This window comes from Triticum urartu, chromosome 6 (assembly GCF_003073215.2).
Source record: "Triticum urartu cultivar G1812 chromosome 6, Tu2.1, whole genome shotgun sequence".
NCBI classification, from domain to species: domain Eukaryota; kingdom Viridiplantae; phylum Streptophyta; class Magnoliopsida; order Poales; family Poaceae; genus Triticum; species Triticum urartu.
In genome coordinates, this window is record NC_053027.1 from 380520236 (window position 1) to 380542895 (window position 22660).

Genomic DNA, 22660 nt, shown 5'->3' on the forward strand with positions numbered 1-22660 from the left:
TAACCCTTGTGTCTCTTCAACCTATCGATCACGTCCCAGTATTGCAAGAAGCACACCCACCATGAAAAACTGTTAGAGGGTATCTTGCGCGGCTCCAATGGTGTTCCGAGCGGCTGTCGATGACGAGTAGCAGTTCACCATGCGTGACGTGGTGGATACCCACAGAAGGTTCACTGAGCTCTCGGTGGTCTACACCAACAACCTAGTCTGGGTGGAGCATTCCGTCCACAACATGGAGCTGTTGCTTGCTAAGGAGACGTACAACGTGGTCGGGTTTGACCTCGAGTACACCTGTGCTTGTGCCACCTCTTGTCCCAAGGTTGCTATCACCGAGATGTGTGTGCGCAATCACGTCCTCGTCTACCACTACTGCCTGGCCACAAGGCCTTGCCAGCGTTTCGCCAGGTTTGTTAACACCCCCCACTACATGTTTGCTATGATGGACATCACCAACGATGTAATTGTGCTCAAAAATTTGGGCATAGCCTACCAGAATCTTGTTGACATCCAGGGCCAATACATGATCTGGGGTAGCAAGAAGAATGAGAAGGACTCACTAGCTCACCTCACCGACGCCATCATCGACCCCTACTATAGAAACAAAAAGGATTCCAGCAACAAGGACAAGCGTGCTTGGCACTCGGCCTGGATGGAGAAACTCAACAAAGCTCACGTTGTACAAGATGTACAGACGCATCGTTGACATGAGGAAGTGCCCCTTCCCCAAAACGGCTAGGGATCCAGCCGGAAGCAGAGCAATGGCAAGCGTTGTCACAACAAGAAGGAGATGATTAGATGCTCGCTTCTCCTAGTTTAGTATGCATCTAATTGATTACTTTGGTGTGTGGGAATGTTATGTGTGTAGTCACTTATGTAATTTGATACGTCTCCAACGTATCTATAATTTTTTATTGTTCCATGCTATTATATTATGTATCTTGTATGTTTTATATGCATTAATATGCTATTTTATTTCATTTTTTGGATTAACCTATTAATCTAGTGCCCAGTGCCAACTACTGTTTTTCCCTGTTTTTGTCTTCTACAGAAAATCAATACCAAATGGAGTCCAAACAGAATGAAACTTTTTGAGGAAATTTCTTGGACCAGAAGACAACCACGAAGCTTTGGGAAGAGGCCAGAAGACCCACAAGGGGGCCACAAGCCCTAGGGGCGCGCACCCTAGGCATGTGGGCCCAACATGGCTCTTCTAACCCTAATCTCTGCTCTATAAATACCCAAATATCCCCCTTACGTCAGAGGGCACACCAAAAATACTTTTCCACCGCCGCAAGCTTCTGTTCTCGTGAGATCCCATCTTGGGGCCTTTTTCGGCACTCCGTCGGAGGGGGATTCGGTCATGGAGGGCTTCTACACCAACCTTGTTGCCCTTCCGATGATGTGTGAGTAGTTTACCATATACCTATGGGTCCATAGCTAGAAGCTAGATGGCTTCTTCTCTCTCTTTGATCTTGAATACAATGTTCTCCTCGATGTTCTTGGAGATCTATTCGATGTAATCTTCTTTTGCATGCATTTGTTGACATCTGATGAATTTTAGATTTATGATCAGATTATCTATGATTATTATTTGAGTCTTCTCTGAACTATTTTATGCATGATTAATATAGCTTTGTGTTTCTCTCCGATCTATCAATTTGGTTTGGCCAACTAGATTGGTTTTTCTTGCAATGGGAGAGGTGCTTTGTGATGGGTTCAATTTTGCGGTGTCCTCACCCAGTGACAGTAGGGGTAGCGAGGCACGTATTTGCACTACTGCAGGATGCTGCTAATGCGACACTACGATCACAGACCCTTCGGTGAAACTGTGTGCGATGCCATAATCGCAAATGGTGGTGTAAAAAAATCGTCAAAAAAGGGGCAAAACGTTTGCGATGGAGGATGCATCAAACACGGTTTAGATTTTAGTTGTGTGTGTGATTCAGGGAATACGGTTCAGTTCAATTAACCATTTTCGATGAGGAGGAACAAAAGTAATGGGCAGCCAGATGAAGGCGTGGGCGATGTACATACGGTTCACTCGGATGAACTGTTTGTGATTATACAACATATGGTTCACTCGGATGAACTATTTGTGATTAGGAAACACAAATTAAATGGTCAGCCAGATCAAGGTGTGTGTGATTGAGGGCATACGCTTCAGAAGGATTAACTGTTTGCGAGTAGGCAACAGAACAGAAACGGGTAAGCCAGATCAAAGTGTCTGCGATTGATGGCATACACTTCACATGGATGAACTATTTGTGATTAGCCACAACAAACTGAAACAATTAGATAGATGAACGTATGCATGCTAGATGGGCACACCAATTCTAATTAAAAGAAGCATGTGTGATGGTAATAACGAGCGCGCACGGTTGTTGGAACAAGACGTGTGCTGTCATTGCCTATTGCGGTGCACTCTATGGTGCAAACGCCACGTACGCGGCCAAGAAGGTGTACGTGCCCACGTTGCGCCTTCCGGGAATAGTGTCACGCTTATAACCGTCAGTAAATTTTGAGCATGCGCCCTGTCACAATTTTTTTAAAAGAACAGGGAGGCCACGTCCCGTCACATTCCGAATTGAAACATGTTCACACCAATCAAAACCTAAACAGTTTCCCACTTAAGAGCGTATTACTATGCGGTTATAAATACTACTACTCCAAGATGACTGCACATTCCTCCTCAACTCCTCATCCACAAAACGTCAAAAACAAACAAGTCATCCATCATCGTTCCCTTGCGTCCGGCACGGCCAGCATGAGTTCTGGGTCGAGAGATTGCCACCAGGCAGAGGCGAGCCTGGAAGCGGAAGCACGAGAGATGTCCCGCCTCATCGCAAAAGCAGCCAACATGTCCCGCCGCACGGCCATAGCAGCAGTGAGGTCAGTACGGAGGACCCGCCGCACCGTCGATGCAGCAGACTAGTCCGGCCGCGCCGTGGAAGCAGAAGAGATGTCCCGCCGCGCCGCGAATACAGCAGAGATGTCCTCCCGCGCCGTGGTGGCTTGGCAAAATGTCTCGCGGGCAGGCGACGACTCTTATAGGTGCATGCGTGCCCTCGTCCTTAGGCAAATGGATCAGATCTCTAGGTGGGCGAGGTTGTAGGATGACCTGAAAGCCTTGTTTGAACAATCTACCGACGTCATCCGGCAACTAAATGAGAGCAATGCGAAGCTCCGGGCCGAGCGCGACCTGATGAGGGCGAAGATCGTCGAAAGTGCGGAGCAGCAGGAGCAGACCACTGCCTTGTTGAAGAGGACCGGCATCATCGTCGAGAAACTTATGGACGAGAGTACCATGCTACGTATCAAGCGCAGAAGGCTGGTGGAGGAATATGTGGATGCTCTCAAGCAGCATCTTGAGGACAAGAAAGAGCTCGTCGCCGCTCGCCGCGGAGACTAGTTCCCGCGGCCTGCAGCAACGCATCAAGAAAGTAGAGATTAGCGAGCCAGATCGTTGTCTTCCTTCTTCTTTTGCCCTTGTGTATTTCGAGCGTTGCCGCATGTGGCTTTTTTAATTATGTTTATAAATATGTAAGAAAATTATTATCCAATGTCATCATCCTTATATTCATCATGCTTGCTATAATCGCAGTCGATGCTATATAGGTCTGTCGGATCTTAGATCAAGATCCGTGCAAAACTTTATTTTCAGATTTTCATTTTTCTCTATTAAATCTCAGTCCAGTGAGACATATAGCCACGCCGTAGAACAGGTGCTCGGGCGCCATTAATGGAGACGTTGGGAGGGAGGTGCGTGGTGCGTAGCGGTCAAAGGGCTCTCCTCCCGATGATCATGCGCAGGGGTCTGATCGCACGCCTGCCGTACTGAAATAGCTACCCCACAACACCTCTAGCCAATAAAAAAAGAGGACGCATAGCCGCATGTAATTGGTAAGTCGAACGCCCATGGTTTCTATAATACTTGTGTTTCCGATTTGTAATGTGACATCACTTGTTCCAAAATGACTTTGTTGATTGTTAATGTGTGCGCCTTCACAAATCGGCCAAAAAAATTACCGCAACATGTTTATGCCATGTCATGAGACCATGCCAAGTCTCATGATTTTCAGGCGTGTTTTGGAATTACGGGAATTAAAAAACTAAGTTTCTGAATATTTTCCGGCTGAGCCACGACGCCCGGATGTTTGAATTTCACTCACATCTCTTGGATGGGACCTAGAAATTCACCCAAGGACACACATGTGATTTTTCAAACAACTTTGGTGCACTGGAGCCTGTGCTTGTAGTTCAAATTTGAATTATGCACCTTAAATGCGCCGAAACTCAATTAATGTATAAAAAAGGCCAAACGAACCCGGAATAATTCCAAAGTTTAGCACGGTACTTCTATTTGTTCTAATCTGGCTGCGTAAAAAAATTAAGGCGGGAGAAGGCAGTGTATGTATGCCGTTTCGCACACGGAGGTGACACGTTCCCTCTCGGAACCATGAGCCTTCTTGAGGGAAGCTCCGGCTTGCAAGAAGCTTACACCAAAGCTTGTCCCTATTCGGCCAAAGAAATTACCGCCGCATGTTAGTGCCATGTCATGACACCATGCCAAGTTTCATGATTTTCAGGCGTGTTTTGGAATTATAGGAATTAAAAAACCAAGTTTCTCAATCTTTCTGGCCGAGCCACGACGCCCAAATGTTTGAATTTCACTCCCATCTCTTGCATGAGATCTACTAATTCACCCAAGGACACACATGTGATTTTTCAAACAACTTTGGTGCATTGGAGCACATGCTTGTAGTTCAAATTTGAATTATGCATATTAAATGCACAGAAACTCACTTAATGTATAAAAAAGGCCAAACGAAATTGGAATAATTCCAAAATTTAGCACGATACTTCTATTTGGTCTAATCTGTCTGTGTAAAAAAATTAAGGCGGGAGAAGGCAGTGTACATATGTCGTTTCACACACGGAGATGACACGTTCCCTCTCGGAACCACGAGCCTTCTTGAGGGAAGCTCCGGTTTGCAAGAAGCTTACATCAAAGCTTGTCCCAATTCTGCCAAAGAAATTACTGCATCATGTTGGTGCCATGTCATGAAACCATGCCAAGTTTCATGATTTTCAGGCGTGTTTTGGAATTACTGGTATTAAAATACCAAGTTTCTCAATCTTTTCAGCCAAGCCACGACGCCCAGATGTTTGAATTTCACTCCAATCTCTTGCTAGGGACCTAGAAATTCACCCAAGAACACACATATGATTTTTCAAACAACTTTGGTGTACTGGAGCCTGTGCTTGTAGTTCAAATTTGAATTATGCACATTAAATGCGCCGAAACTCAATTAATGTATAAAAAGGCCAAATTAACCCAGAATAATTCCAGAATTTAGCACGGTACTTCTATTTGGTCTAATATGGCTATGTAAAAATATTAAGGTGGGAGAAGGTAGTGTACGTATGTCGTTCCGCACACAGAGGTGACACGTTCCCTCTCGGAACCACAAGCCTTCTTGAGGGAAGCTCCGGTTTGCAAGAAGCATAGACCAAAGCTTGTCCCAATTCGGCCAAAGAAATTACCGTAGCATGTTGGTGCCATGTTATGACACCATGCCAAATTTCATGATTTTCAGGCGTGTTTGGGATTTACAGGAATTAAAAAACCAAGTTTCTCAATCTTTCCGGTGAGCCACGACACCCAAATGTTTGAATTTCACTCCCATCTCTTGCATGGGACCTAGAAATTCACCTAAGGACACACATGTGATTTTTCAAACAACTTTGGTGCACTGGAGCATGTGCTTGTAGTTCAAATTTGAATTATGCACATTAAATGTGCCGAAACTCAATTAATGTATAAAAAAGGCCTAACGAACACGGAATAATTCCAAAATTTAGCATGATACTTCTATTTGGTCTAATCTGCCAGTGTACAAAAATTTAGGCGGGAGAAGGCAGTGTACGTATGTCGTTTCGCACACGGAGGTGACATGTTCCCTCTCGGAACCAGGAGCCTTATTGAGGGAAGCTCCGGTTTGCGAGAATCTTACACCAAAGCTTGTTCCAATTCGGTCTAAAAGTTTACCGCAGCATGTTGGTGCCATGTCATGACACCATGCCAAGTTTCATGACTTTCAGCTGTGTTTTGGATTTACAGGAATTAAAAAACCAAGTTTCTCAATCACTCCGGCCGAGCCACGACGCCCAGATGTTTGAATTTTATTCCCATTTCTTGCATGGGACCTATAAATTCACCCAAAGACACACATGTGATGTTTCAGCAAACTTTGGTGCATTGCAGCATGTGCTTGTAGTTCAAATTTGAATTATGCACATTAAATGCGCAGAAACTCAATTAATGCATAAAAATGCCAAACAAACCTAGAATAATTCCAAATTTGAACATGACACTCATGTACTAGTTGCATGTTCACTGTATGTAAATGTTCTAGCAATTCAAACACCATCCTTTCCCTCCGTAACACCATTTTGTCTTTCAAAACATAATGAAAAAATCAGGTATACCACAAACAGTTTACAAGAAAGAATCGTGTGGGATGCGATATAAAATATCTTGGGGCACCGTCTTGTCTGGCTTATGCAGGAAGCGTCATCTACAGTCCACCGTCCCCGCTTGAACCACACTTGCGCGCCAGTTTCTCGCGGTACCGAGCTAATTTTTTTTCCACCGTGGAAATATCTATCTCCCCGCCCCCTCCTTCCTACCAAAAGCCACATTTCCACTGTTCCTCCTTGCTTTCCAAGTTCAAACCATCACAACTGCTTACTGGCAGCTCAGCCTCCTCGCCGGCGACTGTTCTTCCTGCAGCGCCGCCTCCTTGTCGGCGACCCTTCTTCATGTAGCGCCGCCTCCTCGCCGGCCACCCTACTTCTTGCTGCGCGGCCTCCTCGCCACCGACCCTTCTTCTTGCAGCGCGACCTCGTCGATATGGTCAGGTAATCCACACCCCACCCACTCCATCGTCCTCATTTCCCATCCCACATGCCCCAACTGACGGAGTGATACCTTCCACCGAAATCGCTGCCACCCTCCTTCAATTAAGCGCCGCCCACAGCCATTTTACACGCAGTATAACATGGAGCTGAGTAGCATGCGTCCTCACGCGTGAACGAGGTCGCTATGGCTGCCATGCGTGTCGACCGCTGAGAACCCACAAGTATAGGGGATCGCAACAGTTTTCGAGGGTAGAGCATTCAACCCAAATTTATTGATTCGACACAAGGGGAGCCAAAGAATATTCTCAAGTATTAGTAGCTGAGTTGTCAATTCAACCACACCTTGAAACTTAATATCTGCAGCAAAGTATTTAGTAGCAAGGTAACATGATAATAGTGGTAATGGTAGCAAAGTAATATTTCTAGGGTTTTATAGTTATTGTAATAATAGCAACGGAAAAGTAAATAAGCGAAGAACAATATATGGAAAGCTCGTAGGCAATGCATCGGTGATGGAGAATTATGCCGGATGCGATCGATCATGTAACAGTCATAACATAGGGTGACAAAGAACTAGCTCCAGTTCATCAATGTAAAGTAGGCATGTATTCCGAATATAGTCATACGTGCTTATGGAAAATAACTTGCATGTCATCTTTTGTCCTACCCTACCGTGGCAGTGGGGTCCTATTGGAAACTAAGGGATATTAATGCCTCCTTTTAATAGAGTACCGGACCAAAGCATTAACACATAGTGAATACATGAACTCCTCAAACTACTGTAGCATCCTGACCTCATATGGTCAAGTCTCTGTGCTTCAGTGTCATCCCTGGATCGGTAATGATGACACGCACGGTACTCGAAGGATTTATAACAGAGTAGCAATCACACACTTATTACATCGAATGTCTCAAAAGAGAACTTATTACAGAAAATATGGCTTAAGGCCATCTAATACGATAACAGCGGAAGGCTTGCAAGATAAAGTGAGTCCATCAACTCCAACGGCATAGCTGAGCTACAGGGCAACGACCTAACAAACCTTACTCCTCATCTGAAAAGTCTGCAACATAATACGTTGTAGCCCAAAAACGTGTCAGCACATGGAATATGCTAGCAATATAACACAGTAGAGCAGGAACAGAATAATGCTATCACTACATGCATATTTGGCCTGTGGAAAGCTCTATGGTTATAGTTTTTGCGAAAAGCCAATTCTTCCCTACAACAAAGGAATAAATTTTATTTAACTATATATCATGGTAGTTGAAACATCATTGAGAAGGTTCCTCCAACTCAATCCCAATTAAAGTAATTATCAACCCAACAATATTAATTAATAGTGATGAGATACTTAGGATACTCCAAGTACTAGATACTCAAGATTGTCCATAACCGAGGACATGGCTAACCATGATAAGATTGTACACTCTGCAGAGGTTTCCGCACTTTCCCCACAAGACTCGATCGCCTCCGTTGGAGTTCTCGCATTACATGGCGTTTGAGAAACGGATGACCGAGACTCAGTCTTTCAGAAGCATTAACTCTCTACTCCAGATAGACTAGACCACCTACAACCCACTACCTGCTAGTCTACCTCTTCAAGAGTTTCACGCAACTTACTCAACTATGCTAGATCCCATAATAGCTTGTGGCTGCACATGGAAGTTTCTAGCATGAAATAATCTTATGGTCCCTTTGAGCCTGGGTGGCAATCCATAGGGTGATCACACGGGTCCTCCGGGATCCCCTTGGGCAAGCACTGGGTTCTCCAGGTGCCCGGGCAAACCACTGGGTGCTCCAGGGTGCCCCTACCAATCCACGCAGATGTGTATTAAAGTAGCCACCTTATGTTAACCATTAAATAATAACTCTCACATTTGTCATGAACTCTCTCAAACCAATCCACGTCTACGAGCATAGCAGCAATATAAGCAATTCATATAAGTAATTCCCAATGTTTGAATATAACAGGGCAATAGGTTGTACCTCATCAACTACTTCCCAACCCACATGTTAATCACATCCTAATCATGCATTGTTTGAGGATTGGAACTAATGCATAAAAACTGGGTATGAAAGGAGTATGATCAATGTGTTACTTGCCTTGCTGACGATCCGCAAAACCTAGGGACTCGTAGTAGCACGCTTCGCACTACGGGAACTCTATCACAAACAAACAATCATACATAATCAATCAAGCAAAGAAGCACGGGTAAAACTCAAATGAGAAGAATTGACTAGAAAGTTCAACTTAAGAACTCCGATTTGCAAAAAGAATCAAATCAAACGGAGCAACAAAACTCAAACTGCGAAAGAAACAAGATCCGTTTACTAATCTGAACTAAAGTCAAATTTTACAGTACCAAAATCTTGTTCAAGTTAATTGAACAGAAAGAGGGTTTCGAGACGAAGACCTAGACGCTTGAATCGCCTGATTCCGATAAACGAGCGAAAAGATAAACTGAAACGAAAATCAGATCAGAAATCGTGATTGAAAATAATCGCAGAAAATCCGAGAAAAAGAAAACTGATGAACAGGCTAACGAACGAACGTTCGCTGTTTGTAACTAACGTACGAAAACCGTTCGTTAAATCGAACGTACGGACGAACGTTCGCAAAGTAACTAAACCGAGAAAAACCGGCGAACCGATCTATAAAAATGAAGTTAGGGTTTCTAAAAAACCGGATCGGTTTTAAAATAAAACCGAACGGCGACGGTGGCGGTGTATACCTCTGGCAAGGCTCCGGTGAGGTGGGGCTGCGGCGGCAGGGTGCGCGGGGCGGCGCGGGCAGCAATGGCGAGTGGCGGCGCGCGGCAAAGGGCGGCGGCGGCGCAGCTAAGCGGCGGCGACGACGCTGTGGGGCGGGGCGAGTCAGGCGGCGGGGTTGGCGGCTCGGGTGGTGGTGGAGGGGTCCGCGGTGGGTATTTAACGAGGGGGGCTGCTTGGGGAAGGGGAAAGCGGTGCGGGGAGGAGGAGTCCCGGCCCGACTCGGGGTCGCGACGGCGGCGGCCTCCCGGTCTCCAGGTCGGAGACGAGGCGCGGGCTAGCGCGGGCCGGCTCGGCTGGGCTTCGGCCCATTCGGGCGCTGAGAGTTTAAAAAAAATAATTTCGCCGGAACTTAAATAAATCCTAGAAAATAAAATAAAAATCTAAAAATACCAAAACAAATTTCACCATCTAAATAAAATATTTAGAACGAGATGAACATTTTTTGGCCCTAAAATGCAATTTAGAAAAACAAGAAATTTTTCTAGTACAAATAAACTGGCAATAAAATCTGAATAAAATCAAATATTTGATTTTAGTATTTTTCCTCCAATATTTCAATTATTTTGGAGAAGTCATATGATCTCCTCTCATATTTTTTAATATGAAATATTTTCGGAGAAAAAATAATTAAAACCAAAATCCTCGTTTCAATATTTGATAAAATTCAAATATGAAAGCAATGGAATCCCCAACTCTCTCAGAGGGTCCTTGAGTTGCTTAGGATTTCGAGGATCGCGAAACGAAATGCAGTAAAATATGATATGCATGGATGATCTATGTATAACATTCCAAATTGAAAATTTGGGATGTTACAACTACGGTCATTACCGTGAGTGGTCCCGATTATTGTCACTTCGGGGTTGCCGGATCTTAACAAATAGTAGGTGACTATAGACTTGCAAGATAGTGTCAAGAACTCTCATATATTGATGAAAGCATAATAGGTTCAGATCTGAAATCATGGCACTCGGGCCCTAGTGACAAGCATTAAGCATAGCAAAGTCATAGCAACATCAATCTCAAAACATAGCGGATACTAGGGATCAAACTCTAACAAAACTAACTCGATTACATGATAAATCTCATCCAACCCATCACTGTCCAGCAAGCCTACGATGGAATTACTCACACACGACGGTGAGCATCATGAAATTGGTGATGGAGGAAGGTTGATGATGACGATGGCGACAAATTCCCCTCTCCGGAGCCCCGAACGGCCTCCAGATCAGCCCTAGCGAGAGAGTTTACGGTTTGGCGGCGGCTCCGTATCCTAAAACGCGATGAATCCTTCTCCCTGATTTTTTTCTCCCCAAAAGTGAATATATGGAGTCAAGGTTGAAGTCGGTGGAGCATCAGGGGGCCCACGAGGCAGGGCGGCGCGCCTAGAGGGGTAGGGCACGCCCCCCACCCTTGTGGATAGGTGGTGGCCCCCTGACGTGGATCTTTATTCCGGTATTTTTTATATATTCCAAAATAATTCTGCGTTGATTTTCAGGTAATTTCGAGAACTTTTATTTCTACAAAAAATAACACCATGGAATTCTGCTGAAAACAGCGCCGGTCCAGGTTAGTTCCATTCAAGTCATGTTAGTTAGAGTCCAAAACAAGGGCAAAAGTGTTTGGAAAAGTAGATACGACGGAGACGTATCAACTACCAGATCTTTGGAGGAGCACCTCGTCTTCGAGGCCACCTTCGACACCGCCACGCGGTTGTCTACTTTAAAATACAGTTTGTGATGTTTTCTCGAGGCCACCGCCAGTGCCTTCTAGTGATTTGTCCTCTGTAATGTTAATATGCAATATGATGTTCAGTTAACAGTTTGGTCCTCCCAAATGTAATGTTTAGTTAACACTTTGGTCCAACAATTGCTACATTTTGTAGTACTATTCTCAGTTATTCTTTGTTTTGTTAACTGTCTTATCTTCTATTACATGTTTATATTCTAAAATGTTGTGCTCAGTTAACTATTTTGGTTCATTTGGTCTGCTGTCCATTTAACTATTTGGTTCAGTTCTGCAATTTGATTTTCATTTGCTATGGGTACAATTTTGTATTGTTATGCATGTGACACCAATCGAATTTGGTTGTACTCAATACATATTCTACTGATTGTATGGAAACTCTCAGTTAACCTGATCAAGGGCTTCCTTATGTGTGTTGAGGGGAAACAATGGGAGACAATGCGGTTTACCATCGAGGTTTATTCAAGCAGGTTCCTTTGGCTAATAGCACATTATTGTCCAGTTGCAGGAATCATTCTAATATTTAGGTTTCTTACAATTTGGTGTTGCACATGTAGGTCTTGCTGTGAGATGCTTAGACCCACTGTTCGACACATTTTTCATATGGGGAAATGAGATGTCCATGAATATTAGTCAAGTCAAGAAACTCAAAAAGATTGTTAGGACGAAGAAACTTGCGACGAATAATAACAAGATCTTTGTTTGCACAATGAAAAAGAAATCAGTCAACTATAGGATGGTACCAACTCTTTTACCTTGTTTTTACCCCTTGTGCCATTTCAAAATTTACAACAGTGATTTATGCATAGCTTTGTTTTCAGTACTTTTCAAAGCAGTTCACCGATGATTACCTCTCAAACCACCTGCATGGCCAAGAGGCGAGGAAGGTATTCATTCAACACCCACGGTACAATATTGAAGTCTTGCTGAAGAGGACGAAGGTTGGGCGGGCAATTATCCATAGCCACTGGCCTAAAGTTGTAAGGACATTCAACATCACTGAAGCCTGAATATTTGCCTTCCGCTTCTACAGTTTCCCAGATGAGATTCATCTGTCTATTTACCATGTATGATGCTACTTTCCAAAGGTTTTTGATGATGCATGTGAAACTTGGTGCTGTTGTGTAATGGCATAACTGAGTGCCAAAGCTATCTGATGTAACTCGATTATGAAATCTTGGTTGCTTTTATATGTATATGAAGTATCTGGCGTGTTTTATAAGAAATATCAGTTTGATTAGTATAAGGATTATCAATAATAGGCTAATTACCCTGCTTATTGGTGTTTTCTGTTCCAAACAGTTACTCCGACAGCACCGTGGGCAATGAACTCAAACAACCCGCACGGTTTTCTAGAAAGTAGGCGTGTTCGATCAACTAACAATCACACATGGCTTCCGGCAGCGAACGGTTTGCGTTAGGCCACCTTGCACAAACATTTCCGCATAAAGAACTGTGTGTGATATACATACCTACGGAAATGTTTTTCTAGGATTCACCGTGTGGGATGTACATACCTACGGAAATGATTTTCTAGGATACACCTTGTGGGATGTACATACCTACGGAAATGATTTTCTAGGATTACCATGTGGGATGTACATACCTATGGAAATGATTAGGTTTCGATGCCTCTCCCGATCGCACACGGCCCCAGCCTGGGTCCCAGGAGGGCCTATCCCCGATGATTTCTAGGTCATGTGGGAAGGACACCCTATCACACACACTCACTTGGCGACGGTTCCAAATGCCATCGCGGAAAGGGGTTAAAACCATTTGTTTAGGACGTGATTGTACCCGTGTTGTATTGTTGCCATTAAGGATAAAAGATGGGGTTTTACCATATTGATTGAATCTATCCATCTGCATCATGTTATCTTGCTTAAGGCATTACTCCGTTCTTGATAACTTAATACACTAGATGCATGTTGGATAGCGGTCGATGTGTGGAGTAATAGCAGTAGATGCAGGCAGGAGTCGGTCTACTTTTCATGGATGTGATGCCTATATTCATGACCATTGCCTTAGATATCGTCATAACTTCATGCTTTTCTATCAATTGCTCAACAGTAATTTGTTTGCCCACTGTATGTGTTCTTTCAAGAGAGAAGCCTCTAGTGAGAACTATGGCCCCCGGGTTTCAGATCTACAAAATAAAAACCCAAAAATACCTTGCTGCAATTTATTTATATTTACGTTATTTTTCCTTTTACTTATCTTTTATATCTATCTCTATCAGATCTCACTCATGCTAGTGACCGGGAAGGGATTGACAACCCCTTTTTCGCGTTGTGTGTGTAAGTGTTTGTTAGTTTGTGCAGGTGCATCTATCGGGGACTTGCTTGTACCTCCTACTTGATTTATACCTTGGTTTTTAACTCAGGGAAATACTTATCTCTACTTTGTTGTATCACCCTTTCCTCTTAACGGGAAAAATCAACGCAAGCTCAATAAGTAGTAGGAAGAATTTCTGGTGCCATTGCCGGGGAGGTTCTACATCAAGCCTACCAAGTACCTATCATAAACTCTCATCTCTTGCACTTACATTATTTGCCATTTGCCTCTCGTTTTCCTCTCCCCCACTTCTAAAATGTTTTCAGAAAAACACAAAAATATTTTCCTTTTTATTTGCCTCCCTTTTTGTTTTGCCTTTATGTCTTAATTGAGTTGTTTTCTTGTTCTCTTGGCATAATTGCATACTTATTCCAAATCAGAAACAAAAAGGTTATGGATCCTCATCCACTTTCTAATCTTTTAAAGAGATCCAATTATGATGAACCAATTGCTTGTGAGTTGTGTGCACTAGATTATCTTTATGAAGTTTTGCTTGAAATTCGTGAATCTGGAAATTGTGATGAAGTGTTAGAAGAAGAAATTTATGAAGTGATTGACGATATCTCCTTGAATGAAAAGCATGATTGCAATGATGTTATTATAAATTCTATTAATTTCAATTGTGCTAATAATATGCAAAGCCCCAAGCTTGGGGATGCTTATTTTTGCTATGTCCACTACTTACTGCAATGATCTTGATTGGGGTGATAATGCTTCTTATGATCTTGAAAATTTATTTAAGACTCATAATGAATATGTTTCCAATAATATTAAAAGTGGGTTTGGAAGAGTGTGAACTCTAGGTAATAATGATCCCACTACTTTGGAGTATGACCAATCTTATGAAATTTTTGATAAAAGTGGGACTGGAGAGGTCATGACTTTAGATGATGTTAATCCCACTATATTGGAAGAGTGTCAAATTTGCATGCATGTGGAGCAATTAGAAAATATGTTATGTGATAGCTATATTGTTGAATTTGAATATGATCCCACATGCAATTATTATGAGAGAGGAAAATATGGTTGTAGAAATTTTCATATTACTAAATTACCTCTCATTATCTTAAGATTGCTATTGTTTCTTTCTGCTTCCTTTCATATGCTAGATTTTGCTTGTCTTGTTAAATCTTTTCCCTATAAAATTCCTATGCATAGGAACTATGTTAGACTTAAACTTGTTTTTCACATGCTATATGATGCTCTCTTTGTGCTTCATTTTTTTGTCTTCCATGTGAGCATCATTAAAATTATCAACGCCTAGCTAAAAGGCTTTAAAGAAAAGCTCTTGTTGGGAGACAACCCAATACTTTTTATTTCTCTTTTTATGAGTTTCCACAATATTACTTCTATAGTAATTGTGTTTTAGTGTTTTAATTAGTATTTGATCCAAGTAAGACCTTTGGGGTAATCTACGGTGATAGTTGATTTGATCTTGCTGAAAAATAGAAACATTTGCACTCATTGTTGGAATTTTAAGAAAATCACAGAAGCGTTATTTTGATCTCAATTTTTAACACAAGATTAATATACAAATTTCATATGCTTTCCTTATTTTTCAGAATTTTTGGAGTTACAGAAGTATGGCTAGATTTCAGATTACTGCTGACCATTCTGTTTTTGATAGATTCTGTTTTCATTGTGTTGTTTTATTATTTTGATGAATCTATGGGTAGTATTGGGGGTTATGAACCATGGAGAAGCTAGAATACAGTAGATATAACACCAATGTAAAATTGGAATGAGTTTACAATAGTACCTAAAAGTGGTTATTTGGTTTTGCTTCACTAATGGATCTTACGAGTTTTTTGTTGTGTTTTGTGTTGTGAAGTTTTCAAGTTTTGGGTAAAGTTTTGATGGACTACAGAATAAGGAGTGGCAAGAGCCTAAGCTTGGGGATGCACAAGGCACCGCAAGGTAATATTCAAGAAGAACCAACCATCTAAGTGTCACGGGAAACCACAACCACCTATGGGACCAAGAGGTCCCTTGCTGGTTCGGCGGGGGGACATCGCGTTGCACAAAGAGCAGACGAGCGTGGGGAAGCACGACAAAGATCACATAGGCAGTTTTACCCAGGTTCAGACCACCATGAGGCGTAAAACCCTACTCCTGCTTTGGTGGATTGATGGTGGAAAGGTGGTGGCGGAGCGTTGTACACTTGCCCGGCAAGGGTTGCCTCAGGGCAGCAGCGACTACGCGTGTATGGGGGCGTGAGTTATCCAACCTTCTAACCCTTTCTATGGTTGCCATGGGCCTCCTTTTATATATCAAGGGGTTACCACAATGGCAAAGTAGTAATTATGAAGTGATAAGATAGCAAACAGTGCTATCATACCTAACTCTGCGGGCTGACAGGGCACATTAAATGCACCGCTCAACGTCACATCGTTGGTTGCCCGACAAGGCTTGTCGGGCTATGTTGCCAGCTTCACGCCTACTTGCTTGACACGTCGCAAGACGGGTGTCATCTGTGGGTTCCTCCTGTAGAAAATGGCTTCCATGTGGCGAATGGCTGCCACTTAATCATTCTGAGGCTTGACACCGCACTGATCGACAACGTGGGTCGTGGTGGAGTGGTTGGTGAGCTGGTTTTGCCTCCGTGTGTCCCGACAGGCCCTGCCGGTACGCCTTGGTTGTTCGCTTCTAAGTGTGTCCTTTCCCCTTGCCGGGCTCGCCTGCCCGGCAAGGGAGGCCCTTCTCTTGACCACCCCTTGTTTTTCTGGCTTCGTCTTGGTCCCTCTGATCTGCATGTTGGTCCATCAAATCTCTTGGTCTCTTGTACTTTGACTTGGGCTAGTGCTTTGATCTTGTTCCCGTGCCTGTGCACAGTTTGGGCAACAGACCCAGGGTTTGTTGCACCGACAGAAGCCCCCGGGCCTGCCCCGAACGCACTGCCAAGCGTAATCGGGGTAGGGCCTAATAAGTGCACTAGCGAGGTTGCTGAAGAGGCTAGTCTCTTGAGGTCTTCTTTGTTTCTTCATTATTCTTGATTCCGTGCCAGTTTCTGTTTCCCCCGCGCGTCGTGCGCTAAGCTGTAGAAGAACTTCGATCGTGGCCTGCAGATTTTTCTCGCCCCACGATCATGGGGCAGAAACTGCCATCCCACTCGCCTCCTGTTTCGCACACACCTGCCATGTGCTCCACATGCATTGGGTGTAGTAGGTGGTGGATATGGAGGGCACGCAGAGGAGTGACATGGCCGAAAACCAAGCGCTGGTGGTTATAGTAGAGGGCTGGCCTTGATTCTTAGAGCCATAGAGAGTGCACAGAGGCCATATTGGAGAAGCGGGGCAGCCATTCCCTGTATGAGGAGCCAGCCCCCCTCCCTGTCCCCCTATAAAAAGGGGCAGGGGTGGTGCCTTTCTGCACACACTTCTTCTCCTTCTTCTTCTCCACAACCCTTCCGTTCCAACCATGGTGAGAGCGCGAGGGTGCGGCGGTGGCGATGAGGGCTTCTACTCGACAGCGTGTCCCTCCTCCCCCGGATCCTGCTGTGGCGGAACCCGCCGCGAGGGGAGGAGGAAGGGGACGAGGTCGAGGTCGCTGAGGTTCTCAAGGAGGAGGAGGGTGGGGCGGTGCCTTGGCAGCGCCCCCACTGGCGGCTCCTCCCCCAATGGAAGGCCATGTCGGGGACCAACCTCGGGAGTTCTTCATTAGGCTGTACAAGCCCGTGTGTGGTCATCTTTGCCTTCCAACCCCCTTTGCGCGGGAGATGGAGTTCGAACAACCACGCGCTCTGAGGCTGCACATGAGCGGCTGTTGGAACGGAGGTATGAGGGTTGATGTCGACTTCCCTGCCCCTCATGTAATGTACCTTCATCGCGGCTGGAAGACCTTCACCCATGCTCAAGGCTACTCGGAGGGGCACGTTCTCTAGTTCAAATTAATGGAGAACGGCCTGCTCTTTGTCAAGATCTTCGGGCTCTCGGGGGGTCACTTAGGGTGCTGCATGGAGAGCTCGATCGACAATGAAAGATCCTCCTCGAGCGAAAGCAACGAGGAGGACAGCGACAGTGATGACGACGGCAGCAGGCGGGGGAGCGATGACTCCGACTCTGGCAGATCGCCGCCCGCACCATCTTCTTCATGCGACAACACCATCATCTGCATCCGCATCTCCTCCCTAGCAATACGATTTACCGGGGGGTGTCGGTGTGAAAACTGGCGGATCTAGGGTAGGGGGTCCCGAACTGTGCGTCTAAGGCTGATGGTAACAGGAGGCGGGGGACACAATGTTTACACAGGTTCGGGCCCTCTCGATGGAGGTAATACCCTACTTCCTGCTTGATTGATCTTGATGATATGAGTATTACAAGAGTTGATCTACCACGAGATCATAGAGGCTAAACCCTAGAAGCTAGCCTATGATTATGATTGTTCTTGTCCTACGGACTAAACCCTCTGGTTTATATAGACACCGGAGGGGGCTAGGGTTACACAGAGTCGGATACAGAGAAGGAGATCTACATATCCAAATCGCCAAGCTTGTCTTCCACACAAAGGAGAGTCCCACCCGGACACGGGACGAAGTCTTCAATCTTGTATCTTCATAGTCCAACAGTCCGACAAAAGTATATAGTCCGGCTGTCCGAGGACCCCCTAATCCAGGACTACCTCAGTAGCCCCTGAACCAGGCTTCAATGACGATGAGTCCGGCGCGCAGATTGTCTTCGGCATTGCAAGGCGGGTTCCTTCTCCGAACACTCCATAGAATATTTTGAACACAAGGATCGTGTCTGGCTCTGCAAAAAAATTTCCACATACCACCGTAGAAATTATATTATTCCACAAATCTAATCTGCTGCCAACTTTTCATAACGTGACGTCCTACCATGGCCTGGTCATTACGAACCGTTTTCCCTGCCTGCCACTTCACGTGCTGCGAGGCGGTTTTATTGGCATGTCTTATCGAAGCAGAGATCGTGTTCCCCTTATCACGGGATTCTCATCAATACGGATATGGGTAACCCAACTGTGCCATCAATCGCGGTGCTTGGGGAATAAGCGATTTTATGGGGCAAGTAGGGAGGCGCACAGTTTCTACCGCCTTTATAAAGGGACAAGGATTCCTCTTTTTCACCCACGCCTTCTGCTTCCCCTACCCATCCATTCTCACGCACTCGAGCTCCAGCGCCCAAGTTCTCATCTTCTCCGCAAAGCCATTCCGAACATGTCCGGAACGGGAGGCAAGTGGATGGTCTCCTCTTTACGGAGGAGAACATTACGAAGCTCCGGGAAGCCGGATACCTAGCCGCAGATATCGCGCACCGGCTCCCAGACGTGGGGCAGATCGTCCCTACTCCAGAAACCGATGAGAGGGTTGTATTCCTCACCCACTTTGTCCGCGGGCTGAGATTTTCCCTCCACCCATTTGTCCGTGGGCTCATGTTCTACTATGGGCTGGACTTCCCTGATCTGGCCCCCAATTTCATCCTCAACATCTCGGCGTTTATCGTCGTGTGCGAGGCCTTCCTCCGCATCAAGCCCCATTTCCACCTGTGGCTGAAGACCTTCAACATGAAACCGAAGGTGCTGGTAGGCCAGTAAGCGGAGTGCGGAGGCGCCATGGTGGGCAAAATGCCCAACGTCACCTGGCTCGAAGGCTCCTATGTGGAGACCGTGAAGGGCTGGCAATCGGGGTGGTTCTACATCACCGAGCTGCGTGACACCAACTGGGTGGCGGCCCCGAATTTCGATCCGGCATCCCCACGCAGCTCGCCTCCTGTTAAGAGAAGGGCCTATCCTGGGGTTCATCGGTGGAGCTGACCGGACTCCAGAGTTGTGTTAAAAATTTGATAAGCAAGAAAATGAAGCTTGTCAACATGGTCCAGGTCATGCTCTTCCGCTGGATCCTTCTGTGTCAAAGACGGGCATTCAATATGTGGGAGTTCGACCCGGCCAAGCACAAGACGCTGCGAGAGCTTTTCGACACGATGCACAAAGACGTCTGGAAGGTGTTGTTCAAGGCCGTCAAGGTTCCTCCTCCCCTTACGGAGGATCGCGGACTCAGCGCAAAGTGCCCTGCCAATCCGGTAAGCTCTTTATATCTCACAAGATGTTCCTTTCCCCAGTATAATAATTTGAGGGATCTGAGCCTCCATGCCATTTTAACAGGACTGGGTAGCGACAGCAGAGCGGTTTGACTATCCGGCCCCACTACCCGAAGATCCAGCAAAGGCTCTCTTAACGGAGATGCTGGTTCCAGTGCCCTATGAGGCGCCGGAGAAGAAGGACAAGAAGAAGGCTGCGGGGACCAGGAAAGGTCTCCGGCGCAAGGTTGTATCAGACTCATCGTCCGAAAACACCAAGGTGCACTCCTCCCACGAAAACGAGGAGGAGGAAGAGGAAAGTTCTCCCCCCAACCGGGGGGATAAGAAAAGGAAGGCCGCCCCATCCGGGGAGGCCGAAGGGTCCAAGAAGGGAAGGACCCTCCTTCCGGACCACTCCATAATAGCCGCTTACATCGACGAGGAGTGGTTGCCTAGGGACAAGCCCCTGGCGAGGTCGTAAGTATCCGGATACTATAATAGTTCTTGTATGTTTTGTTTTATTGCTTCTTATCATGCCAAACATGATAATGCAGTCCATCCAAAGCCCACATCGACGAATCCTCTTCGGATGAGTCTTTGGGCCACTGGGCGATGAACAACGATTCACTCCCGACAGCTACCTCCTCCCGTCCCACGGACGACATCGAGGTGTTGTCTCAAAGGGCACCGGACCAAGGGGAGATAATTATGGAGGCGCCCCAAGGAGACATCCCAGGTGCCGGGCGCATGGGGGGTAAGACTCCCATGGGTTCTAATGACGGGGGCCACAGCAAGTTTGGCCCCCAGCCGGATACTACGCCGAAACCTCCAGTGGTTCCGGATTCTGTAAGGCAAACCCTCGCTAAGGGGGGCGAGCCGTCTATGCCGATGGCCTTTGTCCATCCAGAGGCATCAGACAACTTGCTGGAAGCGCTTCGCGGCGCTTCCATTGACGAAGAGCACCGCACCATCATGAGTGCAGTGGTCGAGAAGGTTCGGTCCGCCAAAAGTGGATTGACCGAAGCCTGTGCCAGCCTCCTAACAGGCTTTGAGGTAAGTAATCAAATTATGAGAAAATATCACAGCATAGACAGTAGCCCCTGATGCTCTGTTTGGTGTTCGCAAAGAAAGGCTGAATAGAGGATCAAATAACAATCACATGAGTCTAATCAGAATATGTCGATGTGAATAAGCAGGCTTCGCTGCTGGCCGCTGCCGCTCGTACTGCGGAGGTCTCCGGACTGAAGCGGGACCTTGAGCAGTCCGAGGAAGAGCTCGGACTTACCAAGAGGCAGCTCGAAGAGAACAAAGGTAAGTGATACCCCGTCTCTAGATTGATAAAGAAAAATGTGGTTATTAAATCATAGGATCATCATGAATTTTGCTAGGGGCCACGACCGAAGTGGCAGCCCTGAAGAAGGCATTGTCCGAGGCCGAAGACAGAGCGGCCAAGAAGCACATCGAGCGCGAGAAGCAAGAGGCCCGAGTCGGCGAGGTTCAGCAAGAGCTCCAGGATTTTGTCAAGAAATACGAGTCCTTGGAGCGTGACTCTATGACGCGGGGGTACAAGCTTGCGAAGGCCCTCGAGAATGCACAAAATGCCAAGGCCGAAGCCCAAAAGGCCCTCCAGGAGATTCAGGCGGTCAAGAAGATAGCGGCGGTTAAGGAATTCATTATGCAAAGCAAGCATGTGAAGGAAACTTTCCATTTACTTACCTGAATTTAGAGCTCTCCAGGAGCGTTCGCAGATCTACCAAGCAGCGTATCGGATGCCACGGAGTTCTACCGGGCCGAGGAAGTGAGCTCGACGGACAAGTTGTTCTGGTCTCAATATACTGGGACCGAACATCCGATGCCCTTGAGCGACCAACTGAAGCAACTGGTCGAGCTTCAACAGGCGGCCGAATAGGCCATGAAGGGTCTCATAGTCCGGATGTGGCCTGGTGAGCCCCTGCCCGGCAGCCACTTCGGCCTGGTAAAGCGGGTTGTGAATGCGTGCCCACGGTTTGAAGTCATAAAGCGGTCCGTCTGCATTGAAGGTGCGCGCAGGGCCTTTGCTTGTGCGAAAGTGCACTAGGCGAAGATGGACGCCGAAAAGCTGGTGAAGGAGGGGCCACCGGAGGGCAAGGAGCATCGCCACCCCGAAAAGTATTATGAGAGTGTCCTGAAGGGTGCCCGCCTTGTGGCGGAGGAATGTGCTAAGGATGTAATATTTGAATGAATGTACTCATGTGATCCTGTAATATGAAAACGAGTTCATGTGCGCTATATAACGCTTGTCAATTTAAAATATTACCTTCTATGCGGCCGTTTATAAAATATGAGAGTTGGCCAATAGTCGGCTTCTGCCCCCATGTAACTAGTACTCAGGTGTTCGGGATAAATCTTAAACACTCTTTATCCAAAAAATTGGTCCTTTAAGGAGGTGTTTAGCGCAGCGAACAAGGCAATCGTACTATAAAGCTTTATCACTCTCACTTAGCCATAGAATTCTACCATTTTAAATTTTGGCGAAGCCCCTAGTATTTGGAAGGCCGAACTTGGGGCGCTATATACGCCTAAATCGGACAAGGCCGATTCCTCGCCCGAAGCGGAAAAAATCTTGAACAGCGACCAGCTCTCGCCGCATCATGACAGTCAGTTTTTGGCTTTCTCTACTGAGGTGCTCGTCCAGAAGAACCAGGACACAATCACAGCAGTTCTCCCAGTGCTACCTTAGCCGATCTAACGAAACATAAGGTACCAAAACATGGGAGCCGGGCAAACCCAACTATTGACCCAAGACATGATTCATAGCTGATGCATATAATGCAATAAGTTCGGGGTGCCACACTGTCGAAAGTGTTCGGACTTT